The sequence below is a fragment of the Zeus faber genome (assembly GCF_960531495.2).
Source record: "Zeus faber genome assembly, chromosome: 13".
Lineage (NCBI taxonomy): Eukaryota > Metazoa > Chordata > Actinopteri > Zeiformes > Zeidae > Zeus > Zeus faber.
In genome coordinates, this window is record NC_137198.1 from 12,295,927 (window position 1) to 12,300,926 (window position 5,000).

Consider the following 5,000-nt stretch of genomic DNA (forward strand, 5'->3'; position numbering starts at 1 on the left):
TTCTGTGTGTAGCCCCCTCATTGTCAGCACAGGGGATTTGACACATCACTTATCACATCCTCCATGTTATTGTATGCAGAGACACAGGAAAAGAAAATCGAAATCATAAAACTGCCCTCAATTGGGAATAAGATGAAGAAACGGAAGCTTATTCCTCACATTCTGATTTCCAATACAGCATCAAGGCTCTAACAATTAACAACAAATGAGAATAAAAACATTGCATTTAAGGTCAAATTCACTCTACACATAGAAACTGTAGCAAGTAGAAGGAAATGCTTATTGTAAATTCCAAGGTAAATATGATACAGCTGAGTTGACATGCTGACTAGCAGTAGTACCCATTTAATCACTGAAATGACTGCATCGGAAATAGCACGTTCCAATCAAACTGGAATGAGTGAAAATATGACCCATGATGGGAATGCCGTTTTTAAACAGTAAATCAATAATAGAAAGAGTTTGAACGGCGAAGTAGCAAAGGATGGTGTAAAGGCTGAGACTCAGGACCAAGTACCTCCAAGAGGGTGCCTCTGCATTCCTTAACCATGACAACTGCACAGACAACTACTACACAGGACAACAACTATAGAGACAACCTATGGAGAACGGTTGCAAAAATGTTGTGATACTGCACATTTGTTTAGCATTGATGTTGGTAAAAAAAAAACTAAAAAAAAAAACAGTTTCTGATTCGCAATAATAAAACAGCTTTAAATACAACTGATTCTGAGGCACAGACAACATTGAAAATTCTATTTCTATCCACAAGGTGGCAGCAGAGCAAACACAACACCACCCCAAGCAAACAACAGCAATGGAACAAGTCACAAGGGACATGTCATAAGAATATGAAAAGGTTTTTGTTGTCTTGTGGGTTATTAACCTCATATGTCAAATGAATGCTTTTCAGATAAGATCATCAAATCCTGTCACAATTGCGGAACATTTTGAGACTGCCTTTCTGGTATTTATTCAAGTTTTTCAACTATTTAATGAACATTACCAGATCTTGCAAAGGCAGTGAGTTATATCGAAGCTTTAAGATGTTTGTAAGGAAAAAAAAACAAAACACATAATTTGGAACTTCAAACATATTCGAACCAATTCAACCCGAGGCTGTTATATTAACTCGGGGAAATTATTAAAGCCTTTAATCTTTTCTGGTTAAAAAGATAGAGGGAGAGGGGTAATTGAAGGGTCAACTAATGGAAGGTGATAAGCACAAATAATAATAAAAGATAGCAATTAGGGGTTACAAAGACACTTATGCTGATCCAAGGCACTCCCAAGTCAGTTGCACATTTCCTAATATGTGTTATGTACTAAGGCCTGTGTTTTAATAAAGTTTAAACAGTAGATCTCTTGTGAATGCCTTGGATCTTGGATAAATACCTTTTAAACTGCCATTTACCGCTTCCAAAGAGCACCACAGGGTTCTTTTTTTTTTCAAACCAAGAAGTGCTCACGCTTCTGCCTTTCTTTTTCTGAGGAATACACTGTTGTTTGCATGACATGGCACGGTTGACTGTAATTGCAATAATATGTCACCAGGGTGAAACGCTGAGTGGATCATGGAACAACACAACACAGTCATGTCGAACCTAAAATTAATTCCATTACCTGAGAACGCGCACCTAAGTTCTTATTTGCTTCAGGTCTATGTCTCTCACACGCAGCAAAACCCTCCGTTCTCCAAGCCGCTGCTCTGAAGCATCACCCGGTCCGTCCAGGTAAGCAGAGCACGGTATAGTTTACAGGAGAACGCTTAGACCAGATCCTGCCTGTGGCTCAGTGAGTAAACGAAGAAGCCATGAAACATTGATGTAAACGTGCAAACCTCAACACTCACTGTCCTGCTGCAGGATCACCACCACCCCAGAAAACCAAACCACCTCCAATATCAATGTTATCAGTCTTTTTTTTTTGTTGTTTTTAACTGCGACAAAGGGCAAAGGGCATGATCTTTCCAAAATGATCTTTGGTTCAAACGGGTTAAACTTGAAACAAATGTGACATAAGCAAACATCAAGGATCGACTAAAATCAATACTGATTTATATCATTCTGTTCATACAACAGGCCTGGGAGCCTATTGTTTTTTGCTCAGATTTTTTCTTTTTGGCATTTTTCGGCCTAAAAGTATCTGAAACACGGCAACCGCAGTACACACTTACATGGTTGAGGTCTCGTTGGAACCAGACATGTTGTGATTCAAGTTTGATCGATATTGTTGTGCATTTAGAGCAGGGATAAGTGATGAACCGTTGCAAATTTACGGAAAGTTGAAGAACGTTGGCACATCTTGATAAGTTTGAGAAGCGGGGCGCTTTGTGACATCATCATCTCATGTTACGTAAGTCCATTTCTCTGGATTCAGTAAATTGCGCTCTATAAAACTGAATGCTTCCTGTAGTATTCACGCTTGTTTCCAACGACAGACCGGAGGAGCCAACGCCACGTTCAATGTAAACTCCGAAAATTGTAACCCTTGCGGCATTTCACAGAACCCAAAAACTGTCGATATGAAATGATGGGTATGTTTTATGCCAGGATCAGACTATATGTTATCTGACTACACGATGGTCACTATGTCAGATTAGGTGATCGTAGTGCCATAAATTCACACCGTGTCTTGGTAGGGGGACTGGCAACACTGCAAGTATGACCTCTCATCGTTGCACAAGTTTATAAGACGTCCTTTGGGGAGGGTTGAGAAATTGTCAACAAACATGGCTACAGAAGCGCTACGTGTGATGCTGGCGGTCTTGTGTTCCGAAAATAAAAATAAAAGAAAGAGAAAGCACTTGTGTGTTCCAGTGTGGATCTAATCGTTTAGACAATCTATGTCAGCGACGGATGTACAATCTCAATCAGTTTCAGTTTCCACCTCACCGTCTCCCTGCGCCACCCGGATGGATTCGGTTTGTCATCCTATTGATCAACGTCAAGGAACGCGTTCTAGGAGTTGTCAGACTTGATATGCTAGACCTTTCGTCGGGGTGTTCACCGATTATGTCACACTATACGGGTTGAAGACGCCCGTTCATATTCGGGCCCGATGCTGGAAATTTGTTGGCGACAAAATCTGGCTCAATTTGTGGAGTCTGATTCAGAAACTCAGAAAACTGTAATACGTTCCCAACGCAACTAAACTGGACCCTGTCTATTGCTGCCTGCAGCTATATTTATTATTATTATTATTATTATTATTATTATTATTATTATTATCATTATTACTATTATTAGCCACCCGCGAGGCGCTGATTCGGCCAATTCAGCGCGTGGAGCTTTCTTAATGTTTGTCTGTCTTGCAGAGGGGATAGGCACACAGGCTCCTCAGCCAACCAGGAGACAGAGAGCAGAATGCCATTCCTCCCGTGCTCTGATGTTTTCGTCTCCCTGCCAGGCATCACATCCCTCATACACCACCATGTGGCGACGACCCCGGGGGTGGAGGTGCGCTCTCGCGGTATCGTCCTGCCCGAACACAAACACAAGATCGTGCAGGCGGGTCGGCTGTCGGCCAGACAGCTCCCCGGCACTAAGTCGGGCGGTGGGGGTATGTGGCAGACCAAGGGGCGTGGTCAAGCACCAGCTGCAGATGACAGCACGACTCCCTTTCCCGCGGCCGCCAAGCTGCCTTGAATCGGCCAAATCAGCGCCCACGCTGTTAATGTTTGTCTGTCTTGCAGAGGGGATCAGCGCATGGGCTCATCAGCCGACCAGGACAGAGAACGGAAAGCCCTTCCTCCTGTGCCCAAATTTATTATTATCATCATCATCCTCATTATTATTATTATTATTATTGTTATTTATTATTCATACTCATGGGCAGCAAGCCTTTTGTTCATGATATAATAAAAACTCTTGCCATGTTAGCAAAGCACAGAAGAAAGGACTCTAAAGTCCCCCTCCCTAAAACCATACCTGTGGGCAGAGCCCCCAACAGTTATCATTTTATTACTATTATATATTTTTATTATATATTTATTTTCTTATTTTTAGGTTGGCAGGCTTCAACGACCAACTTCTGGAAAAGTTGACGTATTCCTTACAGTTGGCAGCCGGTTGATCTAATCAGATTTCTCACCGGTGTTTTCCAATCACTTCTTTCTGACTGAGGCTTATCTTACAGCCCTCCACTGGTAATATCTGTTTCTTCCAGCTGAGGCTGGAGATGCGGCTGAATGGACATGATTAGCATTCCAGATAAACCTGCTGGCCAGTCTGCTCGGCTATAAATTATGTAGCGCAGAAAGACCTCAAGGTTAAAAAGATGGTTATGAGGATCCAACAAGGCTATGAATTGTTAATGTTTTCTCCTTTGTCCATGTTGGACAAACACGCCGTCTTACATAAAGGTCACATCACATTTTCTAGAAAGAGGAAAAGGTTGAATCTAAACTGTGGATGTGTGTGTAGGATGTGTGAGAGAAGCAGATCTTGTGTGTGGGATTTGCCACAGGGGGTTGGAAAAAAAAACAAAAAAACGTAAACACAGGAAAAGACCGAGAGGCATCACACGTTTACCTGGTAGTGGAGGTAGTTTGTGCAGCTCCCTGTCGGTGCTTAGGGGGAAACAGGAAGCGCTGTACCTCTTTTCCCTTTTTGTGGCTGAGTGTGACCCCGGCTGCTTCACCCTCATCAGTTGAGCTGTGGGCGGTACTTTCTTGTTGGAGCCCTACGGAAACAAGAGTCAAAGGCTTCCCGTTACTATAGCGATGGCAAGGCGGCTCCTGCCCCCAAAAGGAAGCTCCATCACAGGGAATCACAGGGACTCAAATTTCAGGACAGAGCACCGAGCTGGAGAAGAGTAAAGAAGAATGGAGGAGGAGGAGGAACAAGTGTTTGGCTTAGTGTGTGTGTGTGTGTGTGGGGGGGGGGGGTCAATGAGATGTGGTTAAGGGTCACGTTCCTTTCCGAATCAGATCAGGTGATTCCTGGCCAGGCAACCTGATCCAACGCTGTCTCCGAGTCGCTGCGTCTGTTGACAGACGC

At 43.1% G+C, this 5,000-nt stretch overlaps 1 protein-coding gene across 2 annotated transcripts in view; it reads right to left on the reverse strand.

Moving 5' to 3' along the window:
- The window catches only part of ppp2r5ca (protein phosphatase 2, regulatory subunit B', gamma a), a 30,719-nt gene extending 26,132 nt beyond the window's left edge, over positions 1-4,587 (reverse strand). For both annotated transcript variants that reach the window (XM_080012862.1, XM_080012863.1), the window contains exon 1: positions 4,533-4,587. The gene's annotated coding sequence lies outside the window, so the exon portion shown is untranslated. The remainder of the gene's footprint in view (positions 1-4,532) is intronic.
- Positions 4,588-5,000: the final 413 nt, after the last annotated feature.